We start from the raw sequence: 9,467 nt of genomic DNA on the forward strand, positions 1-9,467 counted from the left end.
CTTTTATACACTTACCTCCTGTGGGGTGTTAGCGAGCCAGGAGACGCCGGTCATCTGAGCGCATCCAAACCAGAAACCAGACTGCAGGAGAAAATACGGAGGCCAAGATTTGTGCAGGAAACTGCAGCCCTAAAGGTCTGTTCCACAAAACATGCTTTGGGAAAGACAAGCCATCAGCAAGACTCACGCCCGACTCCTCACTGTCCTGCACTGAGATGGGAGCTTTGTAATGACTGGGGCAGAAGCATTCAATTCCATTACAAAGGCCAGGCTGACATTGGGTACCTAGAGCTAAACACACCCACTAGTATGAATAAAGGGCTTTTGATTTTGTTTTCGGTGGGTTGGGTACTGCAATATTCACACCTTTGGAGAAATGCTTACAAATTCAGCATTTGCCTTTTCCTATGAATTATGTTAAATTAACTCTTGTTTAACCTCATGTGATTTAACTGTGGCAAAAGTTCAATGGAAGACTGTCGTTTCCCAGTCTCTCAATTTATGCCTCAACCAGATTATATATGTGTTCTAGGAAAGAAATTCATACAATGGGTTTGAAATTAAAATAAAATTCCTTTTTTCATGTCTGCATCGTTGTTTAGTTCCATGAGTGCCCTAAGAAAGAGAATACCCTAGGCAGTAGCACCTATTAACTCTTATCACAGGTCCATGATTTGGGGGAGGGGAAGTCTCTGAATCTATATCTAAATCTACAACCCAGTGAGTTCAAACTTCTAAGGAGTGCTCCTCATATACCATTATCCTTCTCCCTCAACATTTCTCCCCATCTTACTTTGCATGGCCCCAAAGAAAAGAGCAACAGATCAGTAGAGAACATGGCCAGGGCAGATCCCCTACAATCACATTTTATCCTAGCTCAGATTTAACAATTACCTTAGAGATTTAACAGTTATCTAGTTTATCTAATCATTACATGTAGCCAGGGGTAAAATGCAAACTTCAGAATTAGCTCTTGAGAGAGAATAAAATAGATGAGTGAATTTTCCAAATACCAGTTTCTTTCTGTTATATCACCAATATGGATGTGTACACTGAAGGCCACTTAAAAATTAAACTCATTTATACACTTGTAAATCTTGGCCATTGAGTCAACCTGAATATTCTTCTCATCCTGCTATTTGGCAGAGCTCTTTTCTTTTGGAATCCATGCCGGTCCCCCATTCTTTTTTTTTTTTGGCCATGCCTGGTGACACGCAGCTTCCTACTCTCCTCCATTCTTACTCTCAAGATCAGTACTGAATCAACACTCTGGCTCAGAGACATTCTAATTGACCCAGAATCCAGGTAAAAGGGAGAGGTATTCAAAGTGGTCCGGGATGGGCATTAGTAAAGCAGGAAATATTTGCACTTTGCTGTACACCTGAATCTAACACAGTGTTGTAAATCAACTATACTTCAGTTTAAAAAAGTAGGAAATACTTGAACTTGGAATTATCTGGATCATCTACATGGCCTAAATATATGTTGAAATAGGCCTGTGCACCTGAATATGTCTGTAGTCAAGTCTAGACAAGCATCCAAATAATCCAGATCTGCAAAAAACAGTCCAGGATTTTAGACAATGTCTAAATTCCTTAATTCACATTAACTCACTAGATGATTGTAAACACACAGTTTACTGTGACTAGAGCTGTACAGTAGAGGAAAACAGATTTTGGACCACTGCACTTCAGCCATCCAATTCCCTTGAACATCTACTGTATTTAATGCGTACATATACGTAGCCAAGGCCATCACCTATACAGTCAAAGTGAGATGGAGGTGGATATAGTTGTCTATAGATAATGCAGATAAAAAATATGCTAGGGGAAAACAGGACTAGGAGGTGGAGACCAGAGGAGGACAGGAAGAGGGGAACTGCTGGTTTGCATGATGAAAGCAAACTCTCCCAGAATCAAATTATCTGAGTAATTACTCAACTTGAAATTCTCTTTGTCCGGTATTGACAAACCCCATATGTCTGTACAGGCTTGGTCTAAGAATTTGGAGTGTCACTGACTCTTCACTGGGCTGATGGGCATATATTTGAAAATCCTGTTTTCTCTTCAGAATTTTACCTAATTATTAAGTACTTAGAGCACTCTGAATGTGTTGTGGATTCTGTTTTTACTAACTCTCAGAAAACTGGGATGTACCAAAATGAAAATAAATAAGGAAACACAAGCTTTAAATGACACATTAAACAAGATGGACTTAATTGATATTTATAGGACATTCCATACAAAAACGACAGAATACACTTTCTTCTCAAGTGCTCATGGAACGAACAATCTCTAGGATAGATCGTATCTTGGGGTCACAAATCAAGCCTTGGTAAATTTAAGAAAATTGAAATCATATCAAATATCTTTTCTGACCACAATGCTATGAGACTAGATATCAATTACAGGAAAAAATCGGTGAAAAATACAGACACATGGAGGCTAAACAATAAATAACTAGTACTTAATAACCAGGAGATCACTTAAGAAGTCAAAGAGGAAATCAAAAAATACCTAGACATAAGTCACAACGAAAAAAGGACCATCCAAAACCTATGGGATGCAGCAAAAGCAGTTGTAAGAGGGAAGTTTATAGCAATACAAGACTACCTCAAGAAACAAAAAAATCTCAAGTAAACAATCTAAACTTACAGCTAAAGGAACTAGAGAAAGATGAACAAACAAAACCCAAAGTTATCAGAAGGAAAGAAATCATAAAGATCAAAGCAGAAATAAATGAAATAGAAACAAAGAAAACAATAGCAGAGATGAATAAAACTAAAAGCTGGTTCCTTGAGAAGATAAACAAAATTGATAAACCCTTAGCCAGACTCACCAAGAAAAAGAGGGAGAGGACTCAAACCAATAAAATTAGAAATGAAAAAGGAGAAGTTACAACAGACACCGCAGAAATACAAAGCATCCTAAGAGACTACTACAAGCAACTCTATGCCAATAAAATGGACAACCTGGAAGAAATGGACAAATGCTTAGAAAGGTATAACCTTCCAAGACTGGACGAGGAAGCAATAGAAAATATGAACAGACCAATCACAAGTAATGAAATTGAAACTGTGATTAAAAATCTTCCAACAAACAAAAGTCCAGGACCAGATGGCTTCACAGATGAATTCTATGAAACATTTAGAGAAGAGCTGACACTCATCCTTCTCAAACTCTTCCAAAAAATTGCAGAGGAAGGAACACTCCCAAACCCATTCTATGAGGCCACCATCACCCTGATACCAGAACCAGACAAAGATACTATAAAAAAAGAAAATTACAGACCAATATCACTGATGAACATAGATGCAAAAATCCTCAACAAAATACTAGCAAACAAAATCCAACAGCACATTAAAAGGATCATACACCATGATCAAGTGGGATTTATCCCAGGGATGCAAGGATTCTTCAATATACGCAAATCAATCAAGGTGATACACCATATTAACAAAATGAAGAATAAAAACCATATGATCATCTCAATAGATGCAGAAAAAGCCTTGTACAAAACTCAACACCCATTTATGATAAAAACTCGCCAGAAAGTGGGCATAGAGGGCACCCACCTCAACATAATAAAGGCAATATATGACAAACCCACAGCAAACATCATTCTCAATGGTGAAAAACTGAAAGCATTTCTTCTAAGATCAGGAACAAGACAGGATGTCCACTCTCACCACTATTTCCAACATAGTTTTGGAAGTCCCAGCCATGGAAATCAGAGAAGAAAAAGAAATAAAAGGAATACAAATTGGAAAAGAAGAAGTAAAACTGTCACTGTTTGCAGATGACATGATACTATACATAGAGAATCCTAAAGATGCCACCATAAAACTACTAGGGCTAACCAATGAATTTCATAAAGTTGCAGGATACAAACTTAATGCACAGAAATCTCTTATATTCCTATACACTTATGATGAAAAATCTGAAAGAGAAATTAAGGAAACACTCCCATTTACCACTGCAACAAAAAGAATAAAATACCTAGGAATAAACCTACCTAGTGAGTCAAAAGACCTGTAGGAAGAAAACTATAAGACACTGATGAAAGAAGTTAAAGATGATACCAACAGATGGAGACATATACCGTGTTCTTGGATTGGAAGAAACAATATTGTGAAAATGACTATACTACCCAAAGCAATCTACAGATTCAATGCAATCCCTCTCAAATTACCAATGGCATTTCTTACGGAACTGGAACAAAAAATCTTAAAATTTGTATGGAGACATAAAAGACCCCGAATGGCCAAAGCAGTCTTGAGGGAAAAAAACGGAGCTGGAGGAATCAGACTCCCTGACTTCAGACTATACTACACAGCTACAGTAATCAAGACAATATGGTACTGGCACAAAAACAGAAACATAGATCAATGGGACAAGATAGAAAGCCCAGAGATAAACCCATGCACCTATGGTCAACTAATCTATATCAAAGGAGGCAAGGATATACAATGGAGAAAAGACAGTCTCTTCAATAAGTGGTGCTGGGACAACTGGACAACTACATGTAAAAGAATGAAGTTAGAACACTCCCTAACACCATACACATAAATAAACTCAAAATGGATCAGAGACCTAAATGTAACACTGGACATTATAAAACTCTTAGATCAAAACATAGGAAGAACACTCTTTGACATAAATCAAAGCAAAATATTTTTTGATCCATCTCCTAAAGTAATGGAAATACAAATAGAAATAAACAAATGGGACCTAATGAAACTTAAAAGCTTTTGCGCAGCAAAGGAAACCACAAACAAGATGAAAAGACAACCCTCGGAATTGGAGAAAATATTTGCAAATGAATCATTGGACAAAGGATTAATCTCCAAAATATATACACGGCCCATGCAGCTCAATATTAAAACAAACAAACAACCCAATCCAAAAATGGGTAGAAGACCTAAATAGACATTTCTCCAAAGAACACATACAGTTGGCTAAGAAGCACATGAAAAGATGCTCAACATCACAAATGATTAGAGAAGTGCAAATCAAAACTACAATGAGGTATCAATTCACACCAGTTAGAATGGGCATCATCAGAAAATCTATAAACAACAAATGCTGGAGAGGGTGTGGAGAAAAGGGAACCCTCTTGCACTATTGGTGGGAATGTAAATTGATACAGCCGCTATGGAGAACAGTATGGAGGTTCCTTAAAAAACTAAAAATACAATTCCCATATGACCCAGCAATCCCACTACTGGGCATATACCCAGAGAAAACCGTAATTCAAAAAGGCACATGCACCCCAATATTCATTGCAGCACTATTTACAATACCCAGGTCATGGAAGCAACCTAATTGCCCATCAACAGACAAATGGATAAAAAAGATGTGGTACATGTATACAATGGAATATTACTCTGCCATAAAAAGGAACAAACTTGGGTCATCTGTAGAGACGTGGATGAATCTAGAGACTGTCATACAGAGTGTAATAAGTCAGAAAGAGAAAAACAAATATCGTATATTAACTCATATATATGAAACCTAGAAAATGGTATGGATGAACCGGTTTGCAGGGCAGAAATACAGACACAGATGTAGAGAACAAATGTATGGACACCAACGGGGAAAAGTGGAGGGGGGATGGTGGTGGTGTGATGAATTGTGAGATTGGGATTGACATATATACACTAATATGTATAAAATGGGTAACTAATAAGAACCTGCTGTAAAAAATACTAAATAAAATTCTAAAATTCAAAAAAAAAATTTGGTTATTCAATGTCAAAAAACAACAACAAAAAAAACCATGATGACTCAAAACCTATGGGATGGGCTTCCCTGGTGGCATAGTGGTTGAGAGTCGGCCTGCTGATGCAGGGGACAGGGGTTCGTGCCCCAGTCCGGGAAGATCCCACATGCCACAGAGCGGCTGGGCCCATGAGCCATGGCCACTGAGCCTGTGCGTCCAGAGCCTGTGCTCCGCAAGAGGAGAGGCCATAAGAGTGAGAGGCCCGCGTACCGCAAAAAAAAAAAAAAAAAACCTATGGGATGCAGCAAAAGCAGTTCAAACAGTGAAGTTTATAGCAATACAATCCTACCTGAAGAAACAAGAAACATCTCGAATAAACAACCTAACCTTACACCTAAAGCAATTGGAGACAGAAGAACAAAAAACCCCAAAGTTAGCAGAAGGAAAGAAATCATAAAGATCAGATCAGAAATAAATGAAAAAGAAATGAAGGAAATGATCACAAAGATCAATAAAACTAAAAGCTGGTTCTGTGAGAAGATAAAATTGATAATCCATTAGCAAGATTCATCAAGAAAAAAAGGGAGAAGACTCAAATCAATAGAATTAGAAATGAAAAAGGAGAAGTAACAACTGACACTGCAGAAATACAAAGGATCATGAGGGATTATTGCAAGCAACTATATGCCAATAAAATGAACAACCTGGAAGAAACAGAAAAATTCTTAGAAAAGCACAACCTTCCTAGACTGAATCAGGGAGAAATAGAAAATGTGAACAGACCAATGACAAGCACTGAAACTGAAACTGTGATTAAAAACCTTCCAGCAAACAAAAGCCCAGGATCATATGGATTCACAGGTGAATCCTATCAAACATTTAGAGAAGAGCTAACACCTAACCTTCTCAAACTCTTCCAAAATATAGCAGAGGGAGGAACACTCCCAACCTCATTCTACAAAGCCACCATCACCCTGATACCAAAACCAGACAAAGATGTCACAAAAAAAGAAAACTACAGGCCACTATCACTGATAACCATAGATGCAAAAATCCACAACACAATACTAGCAAACAGAATACAACAGAACATTAAAAGGATCATACACCATGATCAAGTAGGGTTTAGCCCAGGAATGCAAGGATTCTTCAATATATGCAAATCAATCAATGTGATACACTATATTAACAAACTGAAGGAGAAAACCATATGATGATCTCAATAGATGCAGAAAAATCTTTCGACAAAATTCAACACCCATTTATGATAAAAACCCTCCAGAAAGTAGGCATAGAGGAAACTTACCTCAACATAATAAAGGCCATATATAACAAACCCACAGCCAACATCGTTGTCAATGATGAAAAACTGAAACCATTTCCACTAAGATCAGGAACAAGACAAGGTGGCCCACTCTCACCACTATTATTCAACATAATTTTGGAAGTTTTAGCTTCAGCAATCAGAGAAGAAAAAGAAATAAAAAGAATCCAAATCAGAGAAGAAGAAGTAAAACTGCCGCTGTATGCAGATGACATGATACTATACATAGAGAATCCTAAATATGCTACCAGAAAACTACTAGAGCTAATCAATGAATTTGGTAAAGTAGCAGGATACAAAATTAATGCACAGAAATCTCTTGCATGCCTATACACTAATGATGAAAAATCTGAAAGAGAAATTAAGGAAACATTCCAATTTACCACTGCAACAGAAAGAATAAAATACCTAGGAATAAAGCTACCTAAGGAGACAAAAGATTTGTATGCAGAAAACTATAAGACACTGATGAAAGAAATTAAACACAATACAAACAGATGGAGAGATATACCATGTTCTTGGATTGGAAGAATCAACATTGTGAAAATGACTATACTACCCAAAGCAATCTAGAGATTAAATGCCATCCCTATCAAATTACCAGTGGAATTTTTCACAGAACTAGCACAAAAAATTTCATAATTTGTATGGAAACACAAAGACTCCGAATAGCCAAAGCAATCTTGAGAAAGAAAAACAGAGCTGGAGGAATCAAGCTCCTGTATTTCAGACTATTCTACAAAGCTACAGTAATCAAGGCAGTCTGGTACTGGCATAAAAACAGAAATATAGATCAATGGAACAGGACAGAAAGCTCATAGATAAACCCATGCACATACAGTCACCTTATCTTGGGTAAAGGAGGCAAGAATATACAATGGAGAAAAGACAGCCTCTTCAATAAATGGTGCAGGGAAAACTGGACAGCTACATGTAAAAGAATGAAATTAGGACACTCCCTAACACCATACACAAAAATCAACTCAAAATGGATTAACAACCTAAAGGTAAGGCCAGACAGTATAAAACTCTTAGAGGAAAACATAGGCAGAGCACTCTATGACATAAATCACAGAAAGATCCTTTTTACCCACCTCCTAGAGAAATGGAATTAAAAATAAACAAATGGGACCTAATGAAACTTAAAAGCTTTGCACAGCAAAGGAAACCATAAACAATACGAAAAGACAACCCTCAGAATGGCAGAAAATATTTGCAAATGAAACAACAAAGGATTAATCTCCAAAATATACAAGCAGCTCATGCAGCTCAATATCAAAAAAATAAACAACCCAATCCAAAAATGGGCAGAAGACCTACATAGACATTTCTCCAAAGACGATATACAGATTGCCAACAAACATATGAAAGGATGATTAGCATCACTAATCTTTAGAGAAATGCAAATCAAAACTACAATGAGGTATCACCTCACACTGGTCAGAATGGCCATCATCAAAAAGTCTACAAACAATAAATGCTGGAGAGGGTGTGGAGAAAAGGGAACCCCTTGCACTGTGGGTGGGAATGTAAATTGATACAGCCACTGTGGAGAACAGTATGGAGGTTCCTTAAAAAACTACAAATAGAACTACCAGATGACCCAGCAATCCCACTACTGGGCATATACCCTGAGAAAACCATAATTCAAAAAGAGTCATGTACCAAAATGTTCATTGCAGCTCTATTTACAGCAGCCCAGAGATGGTAACAACCTAAGTGCCCATCATCAGATGAATGGATAAAGAAGATGTGGTACATATATACAAAGGAATATTACTCAGCCATAAAAAGAAACGAAATTGAGCTATTTGTAATGAGGTGGATAGACCTAGCGTCTGTCATACAGAGTGAAGTAAGTCAGAAAGAGAAAGAAAAATACCGTATGCTAACACATATATATGGAATTTAAGGAAAAAATGTCATGAAGAACCTAGGGGTAAGACAGGAATAAAGACACAGACCTACTAGAGAATGAACTTGAGGATATGGGGAGGGGGAAGGGTAAGCTGTGACAAAGCGAGAGAGAGGCATGGACATATATACACTACCAAACGTAAGGTAGATAGCTAGTGGGAAGCAGCTGCATAGCACAGGGAGATCAGCTCCATGCTCTGTGACCGCCTGGAGGGGTGGGATAGGGAGGGTGGGAGGGAGGGAGACACAAGAGGGAAGAGATATGGGAACATATGTATATGTATAACTGATTCACTTTGTTATAAAGCAGAAACTAACACACCATTGTAAAGCAATTATACTCCAATAAAGATGTAAAAAAAATAAAGAATATACTTCAATTAAAAAAAAAAGATGTGGCACATATATACAGTGGAATATTACTCAGCCATAAAAAGAAAAGAAATTATTTGTAGTGAAGTGGATGGACCTAGGATCTGTCATACAGAGTGAAGTAAGTCCAAAA

The 9,467-nt window shown here is 37.4% G+C and overlaps 1 long non-coding RNA gene across 1 annotated transcript in view; it reads right to left on the reverse strand.

The window, feature by feature from the left end:
- Nucleotides 1-327, reverse strand: part of LOC114903558 — a 94,707-nt gene extending 94,380 nt beyond the window's left edge. Inside the window, exon 1 of the long non-coding RNA XR_003795746.1 lies at nt 16-327. This is a non-coding gene — a long non-coding RNA (uncharacterized LOC114903558). The remainder of the gene's footprint in view (nt 1-15) is intronic.
- Nucleotides 328-9,467: the final 9,140 nt, after the last annotated feature.

The sequence above is a fragment of the Monodon monoceros genome, unplaced genomic scaffold, assembly GCF_005190385.1.
Source record: "Monodon monoceros isolate NGI ecotype Baffin Bay Population unplaced genomic scaffold, NGI_Narwhal_1 Super_Scaffold_21, whole genome shotgun sequence".
Classification (NCBI taxonomy): Eukaryota; Metazoa; Chordata; class Mammalia; order Artiodactyla; family Monodontidae; genus Monodon; species Monodon monoceros.